Source organism: Balaenoptera borealis (assembly GCF_965194805.1).
Source record: "Balaenoptera borealis genome assembly, chromosome: 6".
NCBI lineage: Eukaryota > Metazoa > Chordata > Mammalia > Artiodactyla > Balaenopteridae > Balaenoptera > Balaenoptera borealis.
This window is the reverse complement of record NC_138863.1, coordinates 120849583-120873755: the sequence shown is the minus strand read 5'-3', so window position 1 is coordinate 120873755 and position 24173 is coordinate 120849583. Positions and strand designations below refer to the sequence as shown.

The 24173-nt window shown below is 36.0% G+C and overlaps 1 long non-coding RNA gene across 1 annotated transcript; it reads right to left on the bottom strand.

The window, feature by feature from the left end:
- Positions 1-6556: 6556 nt before the first annotated feature.
- Positions 6557-21980, bottom strand: LOC309631490. Its single transcript, XR_014246307.1, has 2 exons — positions 17597-21980; positions 6557-17283 (listed from the first exon to the last, which is right to left on the bottom strand). It is a non-coding gene; the product is annotated as an uncharacterized lncRNA (long non-coding RNA).
- Positions 21981-24173: the final 2193 nt, after the last annotated feature.

The following is a 24173-nucleotide window of genomic DNA, read 5'->3' as shown; positions in this document are numbered from 1 at the left end:
CCTTGTTGGCACAGTGGTTGAGAATCTGCCTGCCAGTGCAGGGGACACGAGTTCGAGCCCTGGTCTGGGAAGATCCCACAGGCCACGGGGCAACTGGGTCCATGAGCCACAACTACTGAGCCTGCGTGTCTGGAGCCTGTGCTCCGCAACAAGAGAGGCTGTGATAGTGAGAGGCCCATGCACCGCGATGAAGAATGGCCCCTGCTTGCCACAACTAGAGAAAGCCCTCGCACAGAAACAAAGAACCAACACAGCCAAAAATAAATATAAAAATAAATTAATTAATTTTTTTAAAAAAAGAAATGAAGACAGCCTAAGAGACCTCTGGGACAACATTAAATGCAACAACATTCACATCATAGGTGTCCCAGAAGGAGAAGAGAGAGAGAAATGACCCGAGAAAATATTTTAAGACATTATAGTCGAAAATTTCCCTAACATGGGAAAGGAAATAGCAACCCAAGTCCAGGAAGCACAGAGAGTCCCATACAGGATAAACCCAAGAACAAACACAACGAGGCACATACTAATCAAACTGGAAAAAATTAAAGACAAAGAAAAAATATTGCAAGCAGCAAGGGAAAAATGACAAATAACATACAAGGGAACTCCCATAAGGTTAACAGCTGATTTCTCAGCAGAAACTCTACAAGCCAGAAGGGAGTGGCATGATATACTTAAAGTGATGAAAGGGAAGAACCTACAACCAAGATTACTCTACCCAGCAAGGATCTCATTCAGATTCGATGGAGAAATCAAAAGCTTTACAGACAAGCAAAAGCTAAGAGAACTCAGCACCACCAAACCAGCTCTACAACAAATGCTAAAGGAACTTCTCTAAGTGGGAAAAAAAGGAGAAGAAAAGGAGCTACAAAAACAAACCCAAAACAATTAAGAAAATGGTCATAGGAACATACATATCGATAATTACCTTAAACGTGAATGGATTAAATGCTCCAACCAAAAGACACAGGCTTGCTGAATGGATACAAAAACAAGACCCATATATATGCTATCTACAAGAGACCCACTTCAGACCTAGGGACACATACGGACTGAAAGTGAGGGGATGGAAAAAGATATTCCATGCAAATGGAAATCAAAAGAAAGCCTGAGTAACAATACTCATATCAGATAAAATGGACTTTAAAATAAAGAATGTTACAAGACACAAAGAAGGACACTACATAATGATCAAGGGATCAATCCAAGAAGAAGATATAACAATTATAAATATATATGCACCCAACATAGGAGCATCTCAATACATAAGGTAACTGCTAACAGCTATAAAAGAGGAAACTGACAGTAACACAATAATAGTTGGGGACTTTAACACCTCACTTACACCAATGGACAGATCATCCAAAATGAAAATAAATAAGGAAACAGAAGCTTTAAATGACACAATAGACCAGATAGATTTAATTCATATTTATAGGACATTCCACCCAAAAACAGCAGATTACACTTTCTTCTCAAGTGCACACGGAACATTCTCCAGGATAGATCACATCTTGGGTCACAAATCAAGCCTCAGTAAAATTCAGAAAATTGAAATCATATCAGGCATCTTTTCTGACCACAATGCTATGAGATTAGAAATCAACTGCAGGGAAAAAAATGTTAAAAACACAAATACATGGAGGTTAAACAATACGTTACTAAATAACCAAGAGATCACTGAAGAAATCAAAGAGGAAATCAAAAAATACCTAGAGACAAATGACAATGAAAACACGATGATCCAAAACCTATGGGATGCAGCAAAAGCAGTTCTAAGAGGGAAGGTTATAGCTATACAAGCCTATCTCAAGAAACAAGAAAAATCTCAAATAAACAATCTAACCTTACACCTAAAGGAACTAGAGAGAAGAACAAACAGAATCCAAGGTTAGTAGAAGGAAAGAAATCATAAAGATCAGAGCAGAAATAAATGAAATAGAAACAAAGAAAACAATAGCAAAGATCAATAAAACTAAAAGCTTGTTCTTCGAGAAGATAAACAAAATTGATAAACCATTAGCCATACTCATCAAGAAAAAGAGGGATAGGACTCAAATTAATAAAATTAGAAATGAAAAAGGAGAAATTACAACAGACACTGCAGAAATACAAAGCATCCTAAGAGACTACTACAAGCAACTCTATGCCAATAAAATGGACAACCTGGAAGAAATGGACAAATTCTTAGAAAGGTATAACCTTCCAAGACTGAACCAGGAAGAAATAGAAAATATGAACAGACAAATCACAAGTAATGAAATTGAAACTGTGATTAAAAATCTTCCAACAAACAAAAGTCCAGGACCAGGCTTCACAGGTGAATTCTATCAAACATTTAGAGAAGAGCTAACACCCATCTTTCTCAAACTCTTCCAAAAAATTGCAGAGGAAGGAACACTCCCGAACTTATTCTATGAGGCCACCATCACCCTGATACCAAAACCAGACAAAGATACTACAAAAAAAGAAAATACAGACCAATATCACTGATGAATAGAGATGCAAAAATCCTCAACAAAATACTAGCAAATAGAATCCAACAACACACTAAAATGATCATGCACCATGATCAAGTGGGATTTATCCCAGGGATGCAAGGATTCTTCAATATATGTAAATCAATCAATGTGATAAAACATATTAACAAATTGAAGAATAAAAACCATATGATCATCTCAATAGATGCAGAAAAAGCTTTTGACAAAATTCAACACCCATTTATGATAAAAACTCTCCAGAAAGAGGGCATAGAGGGAACCTACCTCAACATAATAAAGGCTATATACGACAAACCCACAGCAAACATCATTCTCAATGGTGAAAAACTGAAAACTGCAATTTCATGTTTTACAGCCATCTAAAGATATACATTTTACAGTCATGGGCCCTCATTACAGTTGTTATTCTATTATTAATAATAGAATATATAGTCCACCATCTTTTTCTCTTTTGAGGAATGGTTTCCTCTACTCTGCCCTATAGTTTCCTTCCTCACCAGAAAACATCACTAAATATGTTCTTGCTATGACTTTTGCAAATGTTATCTCAATCAGTTGAATTCCATCCCATCCTGCCTATCTAATAACTTCTCTATCTTTAAGGTTCATGTAAACTACCATCTACTTACAACACCCTTGATTTAGTTGTTTTCTTTTATCTTACAAACACTTTTATAGGTTTTATGAAATGTCAGGACTATTCTAAGTGGCTACAAGGACCAACTCTGTGAAGTTATCTTAGATGACTTGCCTTCTGTTCTGAAGCCCACCATAGTGTAACCCAGTGCTTCTGAGACACTTGGAAAATCTCTTAAAGGCCTTTAAGAGAATGAAAGTTCAGGCCACAGATTCAGAGAAAATATTTGCAAAGAACACATCTCATAAAGAACTTGTATTGAAAACATGCCAAGAAGTCTTAAAACTCGACAATAAGAAAACAACCCAATTTAAATTGGCAAAATATCTGAGCAGGCACATCACCATAGAAACATACACAGATGACAAATAAGCATATGAAGAGATGCTTAATATCAAATATCAGCAGGGAGATGCAAGTTAAAACAACAATGAGATGTCACTACACGTCTATCAGAAAGTCCAAAACCCCAAATACTAACCATGCAAAGTGCTAGGAAGGATGCAGAGCAACATGAACTCTCATTCACTGCTGGTGGGATTGCAAATGGCACAGTCACCTTAGAAGACAGTTTGATGGTTTCTTACAAAACTAAGCATAGTCCTATCATATGATCCAGTAATCGTGCTCCTAGGAATTTACTCAAGTGAGTTGAGACCTTAGGTCCACAGAAAAACCTGCACGTGAATGTTTATAGCAACTTTATTCATAATTTGCCAAAACTCGAAAGCAACAAGATGTCTTTTACTAAGTGAATGGATTAATAAACTTTGGGACATCCAGACAATCGACTATCATTCAATGTTAAAAAGAAAGGAGCTGTGGTACATCTATACAGTAGAATATTGCTCAGCCACAAAAAAAGAATGAAATAATGCCATTTGCAGCAACGTGGATGGACCTAGAGATTATCGTTCTGAGTGAAGTAAGTCAGACAAAGACAAATATCAAATGATATCGCTTATATGTGGAATCTTAAAAAAAAAATGGTATGAATGAACTTATATACAAAACAGAAATAGACTCACAAACCTAGAGAACAAACTTATGGTTACCAGGGGGGAAAGGGGGAAGGGATAAATTGGGAGATTGTTATTGACACATACACACTACTATGTATAAGGTAGATAATCAACAAGGACCTACTGTAGAGCACAAGGAACTCTACTCAATACTCTGTACTGACCTTTATGGGAATATGAGCATGGAGACGAGCTGAGAGTATGCCCTGTTCTCACCCACCACAGCCATCTGCAGCCTCAGGCTCTCCCAAAGACTCAGTACTGGACCACCTGCCAAGAGCCATCCCAATCAGGACACTGGGGGAGAAAGAAGAGGAGGGGCAGAGAACTCGGGAGCAGTAAGGAAGGGAGCCCGGTCTCTCCCCTTGGAATCCACCTGACTCCTGGCCCCACTGCCCCCTCTGCTCTCCTTGGGCTCCCTTGCCCTTCCTCTATCCCCAACCTTCTGCCCTCTTCTCTGTATTCTTGGATACCCCCTACTCTGACCCTCCCTCCTCCCACTCCCCAAGACAGTTGTGTGCAGGAATCTTCTCTACCCTTTTGGGTTCCCAGTAGGGAGGGGGGTGGAATTTGTATACATATTACAATTCTAAATATCTCTGTTATCCAACGCCATCTCTTTGATATGACTAAGGTTGGGCTCCATCCTCCCATGTAGGATTAGTAAGAACATTTCAAATTTGGGGGAGGGATGGCTGGAGAAAGTCCCAACATTTTTCTAAGGCAGTGGTGCCTGGAGATAACCCCTCCCAGGCCACCTGCCCAGGAGAGCAACAGGTGGAAAAAGAGCAGTTAGCTGAACCTTCCACGATTTCCTTGGTGCCTCCAAGGAACACTCCAAGGGTTCTTGAAAAATCCTTCTCATTTTAAAAGCACGGGGATAAACACATTATTTTCAGGTTTTCACATGGGCACACAGAGACGTGTTTGGTTTCAGCTGCTGTGCTGGCCTAGCTCGGGAGCAACAGCGAGTCACTTCCAATCTACAATTTTCCGCTGATGCTGACAAAGGCAACCTCCTTGGGGCTGGAGAGGAAATACTGTATTTACTCACATAATTCTCCTCTTCTCCAAAGGTGTCAGACTGCTGCACCTCAGGAAGTGAAATAGAAGGAAATGCCCCAGCAAGCACTCTCTCTGCTGTTCTTCCAGCCCGGAGCCAGGAGCACAGGAGAGGGGATGGGGTATAAATTAAACATAGCTGTTGACCATCGGAGTGTTGAGAGTCCATGGTGATTATGATAGATAATCAGCCTGCAAAGGGCCGTAACTGCTATGAAATGCAACTGGGTGACACTTGGTAACCTCTGACATTTCTCCTGAAACAGCAGAATGAGGGAGGGATCCTGGCTCTTTAACCTATTGCCTGCCAAAAAGCACTAGGACTTTTAGACTTCATTTATATTCTTATGCAACCTTTTAAACTCTCTAGTTAGGTGGAAATTAAAAAGGCTTAGAGTCACATAATCCTGGGTTCCAATACTGTGTTGTATTGTATAGCATTCTACCAACTCATCATTCTGAAACTTGGTAAAAACAGGGTCAGAATCAAGTGAATCAAACATATATCCTGCCTTTTGGCTATGAACCATATTTTCTAAATAATTGATGTAGGAAAAATTCTTATTCTAGAAAACTGCTAACTAATGAATGTACCAGGAATGATAGAATTATAGTAATCACCATTTTACAACACCTAATGAAATGATCGACATGGAAAATGCACATGGTTTTGGCTTCAAAACCATGAGTGAGAGGTTCATGAGGGTTTTTGCAAAGTGTGGCTCAGATCGACAACATCTGAACCTAGTTATCAACTGTAATATTGACAGAAAGGGGACACCAGACATCATGTGCTCTGTAATAAGACAGACACTCTACCACTTATGAAGAAAAAGTTTTGTCAAAAGAAAATACATTAATCTGAATCTAATGATGCCACTAGATTGTCCTGCCTGTTTACTGAAAATATGTGGGATAAAGGAATGCGTTAAACAAAATCAAGTGAAATAATCAGCCCAATAGAGAATGTGAGAAATTCCACAGAAGAAACAACCAAGTGTCTTCAACAAGTAATTGGCATGAAAAAAACGGAGAGGAAAAGGAATTGTAAAGGTAAAAAGAGCCTTAATGGGCATATTAACCAAATGCAACGTATGGACCTATTTGAGATCTTAATTGTTAAAAAAAAGCAACTCCAGAAAGACATTTTGAGACAATCAGAAGAAAGCAAGCATGAGTTGAGTATTGGATGATATTAAGCAATTATTAAGGAATATTATTAATTGTATTTGTTGTGCTAATAATATTGTTTGTGTATTTACAAGTTCATAACTATTACAGACCGAAAGTAAAATGTATACAGGTGAAATAATATGACATCTTTGATTTGCTTAAAATACTCCTTTGCCCAAAAAAAATAAAAAATAAAAAAGATATGGGGGATGATGGTGATGGATGAAAGAAGAATGGCAAGATATTGATAAATTAATGATACTGATATTTGATATTGAATATTGATGCTAGGTGCTATTGGTGCATATTTGAAAGTGTTCATAATAAAGATGTCAAATATCCAGAAAGAACAAAAATAAAACCACCGGATCAGTAAAATTTAATAAGCATTTATTGTGCATATAAGAACAGTTCACAAACTGTTCTGGAGCTTTAAAATCTAAACTGATGTGAAGTTCAGAGGCATGATGTTACAGGATGGCTTATAGAGTGAAAATGAGGAAAATTAAGAAAACAATTCCATTTACAATTGCAAAAAAAGAATAAAATACCTAGGAATAAATTTAACCAGGGAGGTAAAAGACCTGTACACTGAAAACAGTAAGACATTGTTGAAAGAAATTGAAAAGGATATAAATAAATGCAAAGGTATTCCATGCTCATGGATTGGAATCATTAACATTGTTAAAATGCCCATATTACCTAAAGCAACCTAAAGTTTCAATGTCATCCCTATCAAAATCCCAAGGATATTTTCACAGAAATAGAACAAAAAATTCTAAAATTTATATAGAACCATAAAAGATCTCAAATAGCCAAAGCAATCTTAAGAAGAAAGAACAAAGCTGAAGGTATCACACTCCCTGATTTCAAACTATATTACAAAGCCATAGTAATCAAAACAGCATGGTATTGGCAGAAAAACAGATACATAGATCAATGGTACAGAAGACAGAGCCCAGAAATAAACCCACACAAGTATGGGCAATTAATTTATGACAAAGGAGTGAACAATATGCAAGGGAGAAAGGATAGTCTTTTCAGTAAATGGTGTTAGGAAAACCAGATAGTCACATGCAAAAAAAAAAAAAAAAAAAGAAAGAAACTAGATCCCTATCTCACACCATACACAAAAATTAACTCAAAATGGATTAAAGACTTGTAAGACCTAAAACCATAAAACTCCTAGAAGAAAACATAGGCAATACACTCTTTGACACAAATCTTAGCAATATGTTTCTAGATATGTCTTCTCAGGCAAGGGAAACAAAAGCAAAAATAAACAAATGTTACTACATCAAACTAAAAAGCTTCAAAACGAAAGACAACCTACTGAATGGGAGAAGATATTTGCAAATGATACATCCCATCAGGGGTTAATAACCAAAATATATAAAGAACCTATACAACTCAACAACAACAACAACAAAAACAACCCAATTAAAAATCAGGCAGAGGAGCTGAATAGACATTTTTCCAAAGAAGACATACAGATGGTCAACAGGTACATGAAAAGATGTTCAACATCACTAATTATTAGGGAAATGCAGATCAAAATCACAATGAGATATAACCTCATGCCTGTTAACTGGTTATTATCAAAAAGGCAAGAAATAGCAAGTGTTGGTAAAGATGTGGAGAAAAGGGAACCCTCAAACACTGTGGGTGGGAATGTAAATTGGGGCAGCCACTATGGAAGACAGTATGGAGATTCCTCAAAAAAGGAAGAATAGAACTACCATATTATCTAGCTGTCCTACCTCTGGGTATTTAGCCAAGAATAAGAAAACACGAATTTGATAAGATATGTGCACCCCTATGTTTATCACTGCACTATTTACAACAGCCATGATATAGAAACTACCTAAGTGCCCATCAACAGATGAAGGTATAAAGAAAATGTGATATATCAACAAGTCTTCTGAGAGTTTTCCTTTTGAATCCAGGCTTAGGTGTGTCCTTCTCTCATGGATGTTCCTTGAGGACATAGATTCTGTCTCATTCATGTCTACATTCCTAGTAAATAATGCATTTAGTGTGGACACTATGAGTGTTTGTTGGCTAACTGAACCAAGAAATGAATTATGAGTGATGCCTGATTATCTAGTACCTTTAAGGCATGGTCAGTGCGCAAGTGTGTAAAGCAATAAAGTACAGACGGTTAGAACTGTGGTGAAAAGAAAGAGAGTTGGTGAGAAGGAGGAATCTAGTTTCTGGATTAAAATGGAAGGTGGAGAAAAGAGGTACAACTTCCTTTTATCAGGAGTCAGAGGAACAGTGCAAGATGCAGGTGAGATGGGGCAGAGAGGCAGGTAGAGTCTTTAGAGAAGTACAGAGAGAGAGACAGAGGGAGACAGAGACAGAGAGAGAACCAGAGCACAAATGCATCCTGCTCAAAGTCAAACACCTTTTCAATATTCTCAAGACCAACAGAGCATTCATTCAAGTTGGAACTTTACAAATTGCACAGAAATGTAGTTAGATCTTTGTTCAGGACTGAAAAAGTCTGCTTAAAAGTTTAGTCTATTTAAAAGTTTTGCAAAAGCTACTTTTAGGTAATCACATCTCCTCAAACAAGAACCACATCTTTAAGTACAGACAATGATAAACTACATCTAAGTGAGGCATTAAACTGTAAGAGAAGAGCTTAGTAGAAAAGCATAAAGGTTATATTTTTGGAGAGAATATTTAGGATCAGTGAGAAATGTAGAAAAATGGGTGAGATGTGAGAAGAAGACCCATTAAGTATACATCACTAATGGTTTTGAAGAGCTAGAAACAACACAACAGGGATCGTTAACACAACAACTCAGCAAAAGAATTTCATTTTGTTCCAAGTGAAAAATTGATACTTTGAGTTCCATTAAAGGAAAATGGCAGTGTAATAGGAAATGTGCTATAGACACCATATCTCATTACAGAGAAGAGAAAATCTTTTTTTAAAAGCAATATCAAAATCATAAATGAAGTGATGAGAAATGAAAGGTGTTGGAACGTGATCTATGGTATGTTGCAATTTTTAAAACACTGTATTTTTAAGGCTTCTATTTATCAATAATGGATTAATCATAGAGTTGAGTTTAAGGCAGTCAGTTCATCTTGAAGAATGGGAAATAATTTGTAACCTAGGAAATGCCCCCCTATGCTGGTGTATAGACAGGAATGAATGAGGCTATTTTTCTTTGCATGTCATGTCAAAAACAGCGTGGATAAATGTGGATGCAATTTTGAACTGTCTGATGTTTTCAGAATTTGGAAGCCTTTTAAGAAATCTGATTAATTTAACATGTCAAACCTAATGGAGAATGAGTTCAATCTCTCCAAAGAACAATTAGTCAACAGAATAAATTAACATGAGATATTGTCAAATGCAAGATCACGCTCGTTTCCAAAGATAAAACACTTTTGCTGCTCCTGTTGAACTTGCTTCTTTGTTCTCTGAAGGGTTTCTGTGACATAGTTCCTTCATGGACCCAAATGCTTAGAATAAGCTGCCCTCATTTCTCACCTGGACCACTGCAAAAGCCTCCTAATTTCTCTCTCTCTAGCCACACACACCCACATCATGTCTGCTCTCCATATACTATCCACACAGTATTTCAAAACTCTCTATTTGAAACCCTTTCAATAACATTCCATTGTACTTGGGATAGACAAACAGGTGTTCTCACTGCCTCCTGGGCTCTGGTACAGCACCTGTCCCAATCCCCACATCCTCATGATCATCATTCCAGCCCTTCCATTCTTGCTTCCAAAGCCACCACTCTACAAAAAATTACTCTTTCCAACACCACTCCAATTCTCCTTGTCAGACGCAATCATTCCTTCCTGCCATTTGTCTTTTCATCAGCATCTGACACAATTGAGGGCCTCCTTCTTTAGAAGACACTCATTCCTGCTGGTATTTTAAGAACAACCACCCAGGCTTCCCTCTACCACGTTCACCACCAGCTTCCAGTCTTAGTTTTTGTCTTCCCTTCCTCAGTTACATGTTTTAATTATGGAGCCCATTTCATTAAGAACTAGACTCCCTGTTTTTCTCTATCTGCTTTCTCTTCTTGTCTGATGCCATACTATCCCACAGCTTTAAATACCACCCGCATGCCAAAGACACTCACATTCATGAATCTAGGTCCAGACATCCTCACTGAATTCCTCATTAATTTATTCATCTATCTACTTGACATCTCCTCCTGGAAATCAATAGTCGTCTCAAATTCACCTCAATCAAAACAAAATTCTTTTTTTTTTTTAACGTCTTGATTGGAGTATAATTGCTTTACAATTGTATGTTAATTTCTGCTTTATAACAAAGTGAATCAGCTATACATATACATATATCCCCATATCTCCTCCCTCTTGCATCTCCCTCCCATCCTCCCTATTCCACCCCTCTAGGTGGTCACAAAGATTCTTGATCACCACCCTTCACCTGCACAATAATACACACAAGCCCACCCCAATCTCAACAAGTGATTCTACCATACATACAGTTGCTCAAGCCAAAACCTAGTACCCATCATTTTTCTTTAATTGAAGTATAGTTGTATAGTTGATTTACAATGTTATGTTAGTTTCAGTTATACAGCAGAGTGATTCAGTTAAATATATATATATATATATATATATATATATATATGCTTTTTCAGATTGTTCTCCATTATAGGTTATTACAGAACATTGAATAGAGTTCCCTGTGCTATACAGTAGGTCCTTGTTGGTTACCTATTTTATATATAGTGGTGTGTATATGTTAATCCCAAACTCCCAATTTATCCCTCTCCCCTTTCCCTTTTGGTCTATTTCTGTTTTGTAAATAAGTTCATTTGTATCATTTTTTTAGATTCCACATATAAGTGAAATCATATGATATTTGTTTTTCTCTGTCTGACTTCGCTTAGTATGATAACCTCTAGGTCCATCCATGTTGCTTCAAATGGCATTATTTCATTCTTTCATATGGCTGAGTAGTATTCCATTGTATGTATATACCACATTGTTGGGTTTTTTTTAATAGATCTTTATTGGAGTATAATTGCTTCACAATACTGTGTAGCTTCTATTGTACAACAAAGCGAATCAACCATATGCATACACATGTCCCCATATCACCTCCCTCTTGAGCCTCCCTCCCATCCTCCCTATCCCACTCCTCTAGGTCATCGCAAAGCACCGAGCCGATCTACCTGTGCTATGCTGCTGCTTCCCACCAGCCAACTATTTTACATTCAGTAGTGTATATATGTCGATGCTACTCTCACTTTGCCCCAGCTTCACCCTTCCACTCCATGTCCTCAGGTCCATTTTCTATGGGGTCAAGTCCATTTTCTATTCCTTTGGGGTCTTTCTTTATTCCTGCCCTGCAACTAGGTTCATAAGTACCTTTTTTTTTTTTCTAGATTCCATATATATGCATTAGCATATGGTATTTATTTTTCTCTTTCTGACTTACTTCACTCTGTATGACAGACTCTAGGTCCATCCACCTCACTACAAATAACCCAATTTCATTTCTTTTTATGGCTGAGTAATATTCCATTGTATATATGTGCCACATCTTCTTTATCAATTCATCTATTGATGGACACTTAGGTTGCTTCCATGTCCTGGCTATTGTAAATAGTGCTGCATGAACATTGTAGTACATGTCTTTTTTTGAATTATGGTTTTCTCAGGGTATATGCCCAGTAGTGGGATTGCTGGGTCATATGGTAGTTCTAGTTTTAGTTTTGTAAGGAACCTCCATACTGTTCTCCATAGTGGTTGTATCAATTTACATTCCCACCAACAGATACTTTTAGTTCCCCAAATATACAATACTGTTTCATATCTCCCGGCCTGAGCAGATGCATTTCCCTCCAAAAGAATGTCTTTTTGCCACTCTGGTCCATATGGGGGTTTCTTCTTAATCACACACAACCAAAGTTTACTTACCTGTTCTGGGACTTCAAGCCCCCACCCAAACATCCCCTTTGTTCTCCCTGGACAAAAATAGTACTCTATACCTACTTTGGTCTTATTTAATTTAGAGTCCAGCAATTACATCATATTTTATATGCAATCAATTGAACACTGCTTATAGGCTTACTAATTTCTTGACCTCTTGAAGGCAGAGACTCTTTTTGCCCCTCATCTCTCTTTACTCCAAGGACGTGTTCTGCTGCAGGTGTATTTGAGAGATTTGTTGAACCAACACATAAAAGAGAAACTGGAAAATATCAAAGCCATCTTTCCTACTGAAAAACACTTCCTAAGTTTCCCTCCAGCTCTCAGAAGTGACATTTGTTTGGTTATCACACAAGATAGGACAAAAAGTACGCACCTAGACAAACATGAAAATCTACATTTACCTGCCACTGATGAAACTCTGGAGTTATTCATGAATGATCTTCTTCAGAATATAGACATCAAATTGATGTGAGAACACCTTCAAATCTCAAATAAATGTATGGATGCTTAAAAGAAAGATAGTCAACCAGGCCAATATCCTTGACTTGAAATCTCAGTGAAGGTTGTCCTTTCAAAGGGTAATAATATGTTTTCTGTGAGACATGGAACACTTCAAATAAATATACATTATATTAACGCCTTGCTTTTCGAGGGTTTTTTTTTAATAAAACAACAAAAGAGAAAATAAAAGTTTTGTTTCAGTCCTCTGAATCCCTGGGAGGCACAAGCCTTTACAGTCTGCTGACATGGCCACGGGAAAGAATCACAGACAGAGAAATGAAATCAAGCCACTCTTTCCACATCCGTGAGCATGTGAGCTGGTTTCTCTGGGGACAGTAATGGTTATACAGGCTCAGGCAGCTCCAGGCTGGCACACCCATGAACTAAATGCAACAGGAAGCCCATCCCTCATTTCACCACAAGGAAGTTTTATCCAGCTGGCCCATATTTACCCCCAGAAGTCTCCCTATGAATAGCACAAAACTAGAATTAACTTCCTACAATTACTCCATCAGCACTCATCACCTGCTCTAGCTCAGCTCTCCTCAAACTTCAATGGCACTTGAATTTTCAGAGGCTCTTCCTAAAATGCACATTTCTCATTCAATAACTTTTGGGATTCTGCATTTCTCACCAGCTCCCAAGTGGCTGTGATGCTTCTGGTCCCTGGAGTCTGATGCCAAATCTTCATTGATTTATTCTTTCCTACACAGGGAAATAGCAAATAAGCAAGGAGTGAGGAACACGCATAATTTGATCCTTTGCTTATGCAAGGGACTGTCATCAATAGGCTTCTTCTAAAATGAAAATAACCTAAAAGCGGCCCTTTTTTGAAAAGAGGGAAGGAGAGTAGACCTAAAAGTAGCCCTACTGTGTGACAGTGACTGTGTAAGTGCTGCTGTCTCATCTAACAGAACACTTATGATTCTCATTTTATCAAACAACAAGCTAAGATTCAGATACTCATTTTTCCAAAGTCATCTGAGCAATAAACGGCCAAAGTAGCATTTGAGCCCAGTTCTCTCTGATCCCAAAGCTTTTAATCTTCTTTTATTTCTGCCTCTCTGTATATCAGTTAATGATACTTTCATTTCAATTCAGTTCAACAGAAATAGAAAGAGAGAAAGAATAAATATATATGTATATATGTATAACTGAATCACTTTGCTGTACACCTGAACACCTGAAACTAACAACATTGTAAATCAACTATACTTCAATTTAAAAAAAATAAAAGATTAAAAAAAAGAAGCTGACCTAGACCACCTTAGGAAACACCCAGCCTCTTTTTAAATAAAAAATAAAACGCACATGGACACCAAAAAGAAAGAGATTCATTGTGTCCATGTATGTGTGTGTGTATGTGCATGTGTGTACAAAGAACAAAGAAGAGCAGATACAGATATGAAGAGGACAAGTCCATGCTCTTCAAGAGCTCACAGTCGAGCAGAAAGGAGGACACATGAAGAGGCCACCCTCACCCATGTGCTGAGCACCATGATGGAGATACTGGCTGAGGGGCACTCTTAGCTTAGCTGGTTTTAAAGGGTGAAAAGGAGTCTATTTTCTAAAAGAAGGTGGACACATTGCCAGGTAGAGGAGACTGCTGGAGAAAAGTCACAGAACCATGATATAGATAAGATGTCATTCAAGGAGAAATTTTGGTGAATAATCAGGGCAGATTCCTTCTCTTACCAGGTCCAAAGATAATGAATAAATTATTATTTTTTTAAGGGTTCAGAGCTTCAAGAGATAGACCCATCAGGTAGATGGGTTTATTGACAAAATCCCTTCATTTCTCTATATGGGGTATAAAAGATAAAAATCATGCTTTACGCATAATAATTAGGCTCCAGCTGATAAAGCAGACAAAAAGAAATTAATCCACACTTAAGCTCCATGGGCTCAACCTAGGCACTGCCTCTCCTCCTCTGCCTGAGCTGACTGGCAGTGATGACAGCCAATAACACCTTTATTTTTGCTATTTCAGGCCCTGAGAGGCGGGCTTCCTCTAATCTCCATCAGAGAGCTGTTACAAAGCAGCAGGTTCACAGCATTCTAATGAAAACCCACATGATTAAAAAGCCTGCAGAATATCAAGTCTGTGGCTTTAACTTAAATAACATAGTACATAAGCTGCTCCCAGGCACAAGTTACTGAGTTAGATGACGAAAGCTTATCAAATGGCAAACAGTCGAAAGACTCACTGCCCACTGTCCTCTGGCACATTTGAATGAAGGACTAATTTCCTATGCTGCTTCCCAGCAGTGATGTCCTGAGTCTTCTAGCCTCATGCTCTGGGCTAAGACCACAAGAGCATCTCACAAGCTCAGATCGTCCCTCTATGACAAGAGTTAATTCTAAAAAGCCCAACTTTCCCAATGTCTGGAAGACGTCAGTCAAGTCTAAATTACTCACGATCATAATGAGTAATTAGCCATTAGCTATTTTCATCTTGCCTTGTTCTTATTTATATAATGTCTCAAATATTTTGGAATATTTGAGTACCTATGGAAATTAACTAGTCTGTGAGTAATAAACAATTGCAGACAGATCAAAGACTTAAATATGAATAAAATGAAAACCTGAAACCTGTATAAAACAGTAAAGAATATTTTATGACTTCACACAGGGAGTGATTTCTTAATAAGACATAAAAAGCGCAAATCTTAAAGAAAGTAATTAATAAACGTAATCACACACTAATTTTAAAACATCTCTTTATCCAAAGAAACCATTTGAGGAGTGCAAAAACAATCTATTAGAAAATGAGATGACCATATTTGGACCCTCAAAATATTACTCCCTAAGATAAGTAAGGTAATCTATAGTTCAGTAAGAAAAAGACGTGGACCAGGATGGTCATAGTAAGCCTGCTTCTAATAGCAAGTGTCTATTTGGAGAAAACCTGAATGCACACCAAGAGGAAAATGGATAAATAAACTGAGGTCTGCGCAGATATTTTAAACAACAATTTGAAGGAATGATCTAGAACTATACCTATAAACATGAGTGAATATTATAAACATAATACTGAGTTTTTTAAAAAAGCAAGGCTACAAAAGATGTATACATTATAATATTGTTTGTACAATATTTTAAAAAGGGAAGCAATGCCATGTATATCGTAAATGTAGAGACATGAGTGGGAATGATAAAACACCAGATGCAAAAAATATGATTCCCTGCGGTTAGAGAGAAACGTTCTGATTGAGGAGGGAAACACCACAGACTTCAAATATTTTGGTGCTATTTTATTCCTTAAGCGAGATTTTATGTACATAAATACTTATTATTCTCTGTACCTTTTAATATGTTGAATATTTTTCAAGATAAATATAATTTTTAAAGGGAGTAAAAAAGTGAGCTGGAAGTTTGAACTATTCAAGAAAAACACCACAAAAAGATAAGAAAGTAGAAAGTTAAAAGAGAGAGAGGAAAGATACATATATATTTTTTTAAGTATAATTGACCTACAACACTATGTTAGTTCCTGTTACACAGCACAGTGATTTTATATTTCTATACATTTCAAAATGATCACCATGATAAGTCTAGTTACCATCTGTCACCATACAAAGATATTACATAATTATTGACTCTATTCCACACAGTGTACATTTCATACCTGTAACTCATTTATTTTGCAAATGGAAAGTTGTACGTATTATTCTCCCTCACTTACACAAATTCTAATAACTGTCTAATAGTAATTCCCAAAGCAGAAACCAGAGAGGAGAAATACACATAAATCAATAATAGGAGAAACTTCTTAGAATTTAAAAAAGACGTGAAACCTCAGATAGTGCCCTAATGATGCCAAATGAAGGTGCAAACATACATATCATGATGAATACCAGAGAAAAAGAGAAAACTCAAAGAACTTCTAGTGAGGAGGATAGATTACTTACATAGAAGATATAATTAAACTGATAGAAGACTCTATTGACACTATTAAATGCAGAAAGACAATATAACAATTTCTTCAGGATTCTGAGGGAAAATATTTTTGATCAAGGATTCCCTACACAAGTTATCTATTCAAAATGAGAGCAAAATAAAATAAAAGCATGTTTAGAATTGGGGAAGAAAATAAGTTAACTCTTCACAGATCAACCTGGAAGAGGTACTAAAGGATGTACTTCAACAAAACAAAAATAAAAGTGCATCCAAGAGTGAATCATAGAAGCAATTATGAGAAAAAATAAGGATTAAAACTTATCACTAAGTCTAATAAGAGACAAAAACAAAGAGAAATAATAATGATAGTATAATTAAAACTCTACATTGTATCAAGAAGGGCAGTTGGGTGGAAGAAAAGGAAAGGAGATAAAAACAAGATATGATTCTTGCTTATTCCAAGCAATGATGTGTTTTCTGATTAATTCTAGAAATTAATTTAAAATAAATATATATGTATTAATATTTAGCATACCTCTTTTTTTTTCTTTTTTTAATTAATTAATTTATTTATTTTTCAGTGTGTTGGGTCTTCGTTTCTGTGCGAGGGCCTTCTCCAGTTCTGGCGAGCGGTGGCCACTCTTCATCGCGGCGTGTGGGCCTCTCACTGTCGCGGCCTCTCCCATTGCGGAGCACAGGCTCCAGACGCACAGGCTCAGTAGTCGTGGCTCATGGGCCTAGCCGCTCTGTGGCATGTGGAATCTTCCCTGACCAGGGCTCGAACCCGTGTCCTCTGAATTGGCAGGCAGATTCCTAACCACTGCGTCACCAGGGAAGCCTTAGCATACCTCTTAATTTAAGAGAAGCTATTGAAAAAACAGACATTTTTCAAATCTATTTTCCGATCTATTCTTCAAAGCCATTAGAAGTAATTTAACAAAAGGCAAGAAAGGGGAAAAAATAAAAACACATTAAAAAGAAATTGCCAAAAGACAGAATAAATCCAAAAATAGTTTAAATTCACCATGAATATGAATTGTAATAAAATGAAACTCAGATTTAAAAATCAATTGTGTGGGACTTCCCTGGTGGTGCAGTGGTTAAGAATCTGCCTGCCAATGCAGGGGACATGGGTTCAAGCCCTGATCCAGGAAGATCCCACATGCCACAGAGCAACTAAACCCGTGTGCCACATCTACTGAGCCTGAGCTCTAGAGCCCGCAAGCCACAACTACTGAGCCCCCATGCCACAACTACTGAAGCCTGTGCACCTAGATTCCATGCTCCGTAACAAGGAGAAGCCACCACAATGAGAAGCCCATGCACCGCAACAAAGAGTAGCCCCCACTTGCGCAGCAATGAAGACCCAACGCAGCCAAAGACAAATAAATAAATAAATTTATAAAAATCAATTGTGTTTCTACACACCTGCAATGAACAATCTGAAATGTAAATTAAGAAAGCAATTCCATTTACAATAACATCTAAAAAATAAAAAACTAGAAATAAATTTGACCAAAGAGGTGAAAGACTTGACTCTGAAACCTGTAAAATACTGCTGAAAGAAATTAAAGAAAACCTAAATTAACATAAATGCATCCCATACTCATGGGTAAGAAGACTTAATATTGTTTAGAAGTTGGTTCTACCTAAAGCAATCTACAGATTCAATGCAATCCCTATAAAACTTTCAACATCCTTTTTTCAGAAATGGAAAAAGCAATGTTCAAATTCATATAGAATTGCAAAGGGCCTCAAACAGGCAAAACAATCTTGAAAAAGAACAAAGTTGGAGGATTCACACTTCCCACATTTGACCTTACAACAAAGCTACAAATCAAAATCAAAACAGTTAGACATATAAGCCAATGGAACAGAATTGAGAGCCTGGAAATAAATCTATAAATGTATGGCCAGTTAATTTTTGACAAGTGTACCAAGTCCATGGAATGAAGATAGAATCATCTCTTCTGTATGTCTTCTTTGGAGAAATTCTATTTAGGTCTTTCACCCATTTTTTCATTGGGTTTTGTGTTTTTCTGATATTGAGCTGCATGAGCTGTTTGTATATTTTGGAGATTAATCTTTTGTCCATTGCTTCTTTTACAAATATTTTCTCCCATTCTGAGGGTTGTCTTTTCATCTTGTTTATGGTTTCCTTTGCTGTGCAAAAGCTTTTAGGTCTCATTCGGTCCCATTTGTTTATTTTTATTTTTGTTTTTATTTTTATTACTCTAGGAGGTGGGTCAAAAAAGATCTTGCTGTGATTTACGTCAAAGTGTGTTCTGTCTGTTTTCCTCGAAGAGTGTTATAGCATCTGGCCTTACATTTAAGTCTTTAATCTATTTTGAGCTTATTTTTATGTATGGTGTTAGGGAGTATTCTAATTTCATTCTTTTACATGTAGCTATCCAGTTTTCCCATGAAAAGATGTTCAACATCGCTAATTATTAGAGAAATGCAAATCAAAACTACAATGAGGTATCACCTCACACCAGTTAGAGTGACCATCAACAAAAATATCTATAAATAAAAAATGCTGGAGAGGATGTGGAGAAAAGGGGACCCTCATACACTGTTGGTGGGAATGTAAATTGATACAACCATTATGAAGAACAGTATGGAGGTTCCTTAAAAAACTAAAAATAGAACTACCATATGACCCAGCAATCCCACTACTGGGCATATACCCTGAGAAAACCATAATTCGAAAAGAGATATGTACCACAATGTTCATTGCAGCACTATTTACAATAGACAGGAGATGGAAACACCCTAAATGTCCATCATCAGAGGAATGGAGAAAGAAGATCTGGTACATATATACAATGGAATATTACTCAGTCATAAAAAGGAATGAAGTAGTGCCATTTGCAGAAACGTGGATAGACCTATACTGTCATGCAGAGTGAAGTAAGTCAGAAAGAAAGAAACAAATATCCTATAATATTGCTTATATGTGGAATCTAGAATAATGGTACAGATAACTTATTTGCAAAGCAGAAGTAGAGACACAGATATAGAGAACAAACTTACGGATACCAAGGGGGAGGGAAGGAGCTGGGATGAATTGGGAGATTAGGATTGACATATATACATTATTGCTACTATGTGTAAAATAGATATCTAATGAGAACCTACTGTATAGCACAGGGAACTCTACTCAGTGCTCTGTGGTAACCTAAATGGGAAGGAAATCGAAAAAAGATGGGATATGTGTATACATATAACTGATTCTCTTTGCTATAAGGCAGAAACTAACACCACATTGTAAAGCAACTATACTCCAAACAAAATTTTTTTAAGTAAAAAAAAGAAAATCATTTCTTCAACAAATTGTGCTGAGACAACTAGATTACCACATTCAAAGGAAAAAAATTGGACCATTACATCACAGCATATATAAAAATTAACTTAAAATTGAAAAACAACAAAAAAGCTAAAACCATAAAACTCTTAGAAGAAAATATAGTGCTCAGTTTTCATGACTGTAGGTTCAGGGTCTTAGTTATCACACTAAAAGCATGAACAAAAAGAGAAAATATAGATTAAATTGAACTTTATCAAAATTTAAAACTTTTGTACATCAAAAGGCATTATCAAGAAAGTGAAAAGACAACCTACAGAATGTGATAAAATATTTGCAAATCATATCTCTGATAATGATTTGATATACAAAATATATAAAGAACTCCTACAACTCAATAGAAAGAAAGACAAATGACCCAATTTTAAAACGGACCAAAGGCTTAGATAAACATTTCTCCAAAGAAGATAAACTAATGGTCAATAAGCACATGGAAAGATGCTCGCCCTCACTTATCATCAGGGTAAAATGCAACCTCACACTTGTTAGAATGGCTATTATTAAAAAGACAAGAGATAACAAATGCTGGTGAGGATGTGGAGAAAAGGAAACCCTTGTTGGTGGGAATGAAAACTGGTACAGCTACAATGGAAAACAGTATGGAGGTTCCTCAAAAAGCTAAACATAGAATTACCATATGACCCAGCAAATCTACTTTTAGGTAGAATTGAAAAGAGAATTTCAAAAGAATTGAAAACAGGGACTCAAACAGATATTTGTATGCTAGTGTTCATTGCAGTATTATTCACAGTAGCCAAAAGGTGGAAAACAATCCAAATGTCCATCGACTGATGAATGGATAAATAATGTGGTATATCCACACAATGGACTATTATTTAGCAACAAAAGAAGAGTGACATTCTGACACCTACTACAATATAGATGAACCTTGAAAACATTGTGATAAGTGAAATAAGTTGGACACAAAAGGACACATTGTATGATTCCACTCACATGAAATATCTAGAATAAGCAAATTCATAGAGGCAGAAAGTAGGTTAGAGGTTATCAGAGGCAGGATGAGGGAAAAATAAAGAATTATTGCTTAATGGTTACAGTTTCTATTCAGGATGATGAATAAGTTTTGGAAATTGATAGTAGTGATGATTGTACAACATTATAAATGTACTTAATTTTATAGAACTGTACAGTTAAAATGGTTAAAATTGCTTATTTTATGTTGTATATATTTTACCACAATAAAGAGAATAATTTTTTAAAAATGATAAGTAAACTCAAATTGAATAACTAATAAAAGCCAAGAATATGTTGCCTTAAAGAGACATACCTATAACTAAAACATCACAAGAAAATTGAATAAATGATGGAAAATATATGCAGTGCAAATGTTAATAAGAGGAATAAATGTAGTGGTATAATACTATCAATAAAAGTTAACAGAATTCAGTTTAGAAAATATTAAGAGAGATAGGAAGATATTTCATGTTGATAAGAGAAAGAGTCCAGTTCACAAAGAAAATAATCACATTTATTTATGTACCTGACCATACAGATTAGAAATATGTAAGGCAAAATCTGTTGGAAATATAAGAGTAATTGACACCTAAAATCATGGAAGTAGATTTAAGTACACCTTTCTCAGAGATAAGTTAGTAAAAAAAAAAGGGGGGGGGGGGAGAAGTAGATGATGCTTGAATAACATAATTTTAAAAGCTTGATCTAGTACCTATCTGTACATAGAAATTTGTTGTTATGAAATCAATACTTTCTCTTCAAACATACATGGAACATTGACAACACAAATCATGTGTTAGACCACAAAAGAAATCTCCCCAAATTCTGAAAAGTAAAAATCAAAGAGGCCACCTTTTCCGAACATGAATGCAATCAAAGTGGACAATAGCAATAAAGGCTATCCAAAAGAAAATCCATATGCCTGGATATTAAAACATACTCTTAATTAATTATTGGGTTAAAGAAATTATCAAAGTTAAAATTATAATTTCAACAGAAACTTTAGTGACTGTTTACATACAAACTGAGGGATCTAACCAAAGCAATAATGAGAGAAAATATATCAAAGATCTCTATTGGAAAACAAGAAAAATGAAAAATAAATAAACAGCTTTCTTTTCTAAAAGCTAGAAAAATATATTCATTAACAGAATAGGAAAGGATTGATAAAGATTAAAATAGAAATTAATGAAAAATAAAGTCTTCAACTACAGTTGATTAATAAAGTAAAAAAGATAATTTGGAAAATTGTTGAAATACATAAAAATTAAAGGACTAATCAGGTAAAAATAGATATTGGAATGAATGTTATTAGGAAGTTGTTTTTACATATAGATGAAGAAGAAAATGTTAAAGTGATAGGAGGATGGTATGTATAGCCTTTCAATAATATCTGGAAACCTAGAAGGAATAGAAATTTCTCCAGAAAAATTTAAATTATCAAAAATGACTCAATAAAATATGGAAAATGTAATAGTCCAATAATCAAAATTGTAATTGATAAGTTAAAAATAAGAACAGATTGATTTTTTGAGGCATTCTAATGAAACTTTGAGACGATTCTGTGATTTCTCCCAGAGCATAGGAAAGTCCAACTCATTTTATCCATCAAATATAATTTAATACTAAACTGGAAAACAAAATCAACGATAGAAAACTATTAGCAAATTGAATAAAGCAGAGGAAAAGAAAAAAAAAAAAACAATAACTACAAAAACCACCTCATGGCCATAGGCTTTAATTCAGGAATTTGATCATGCTTCTACATCAAAGTATTTCTCAGGCTGATACACCATACTATCAATACATGAAATTACATTAGATTTGAGATGGAGTAAGGGATAAAAATCAATTCAATAGATTCCGGAAAATCATTTGATAAAGTTCAACCTTCATTCCTACCATCGTTTTTTTTAAAATAAGACAGCTATCTAGGTTTTAATGAAAACTTCTTAACTTGAAATTTCAATCTCTCAAAAACCTACAGTCAACGTTATACTTGATGTAAAAGTAAAAGAAATCATTATCAATCATATGATTCTATACTGAACCTTGGTTCTAGCCAATGCTATAGGAAAGGAAATAGTATTTTTGTCATTCTTGGTATACAATATGATCATCTAGCTAGGAAATATACGAGAATCACTTGATCTATTGTTAAAGTTAATGAGTTCAACCCAGGTAGAATTGACATCACCTTATAAAAACCAACAAACTTTCATATGTACCCTAACCTCCGGTTTTAGGTGACAGTAAATATGAAACATACAAAAAGTTGCCTGTATCCTATCCAATTATCCATTTGCTATTGACTTTCCCAAGTGATCATTTATGCAAATGTTTTATTTCCTTTGTTCAGTATATATTTGCTTCTAGATGACAGAGTGGTGCTTGTTTTTATCTCTGTGAACAGGAAAAAAGAAATCCAAGGAGCTGCAAGTACGTCAGACAATCTCAGATGCAGAGAAGAAAGGGCCAGTCAGCAGGGTCCTTCTCACAAAATAAGGCAGAATGCAGCTCAAATGGTTCATCAGTACAGTGGTTGCATACAACAACCAAATGGAGAAATGATTCGATAGTGGTTCCTGAAATGTTAAATTAGTCCATTTTCCTAATGAAGAGAATGAACCAGGCTGGCATAGTCTCTCTTCATCTGGGAGATGAGAATTCTAGTTGGTTCTACCAAGTATAACAAAAGACTAACATGAAACATGCAAGTTTTAATAATGTTAATAGACCAGGTTAATCCAACAGCTCACTCGAATGACAGGTTATATAACAATGTCCAAGAGAGATTTGACAGTAGATAATTAGGGAGAAAAACATGTTGCAGGAAAGAAAGGAAAAGGAAGAGAAAAAAAAAATCCATGTGTAAAGATTGCACTGAAAACATCTTTGTTTGTGCAAGAAGAAATGTTTATCTTTAAAAAGGAGGCTGTGGCAGTTGATGAGTGACTCAGGTTAGATTCTCCTCAGGGAAACACCCAAGTGCGGTGCTCTAACGAAAATCAGCTTGTTGATAATTCAGATCCTATACCTTCAGCCACTTGGAAGTTACTCTTTTGCTTTTAGGCTTGGAAAGA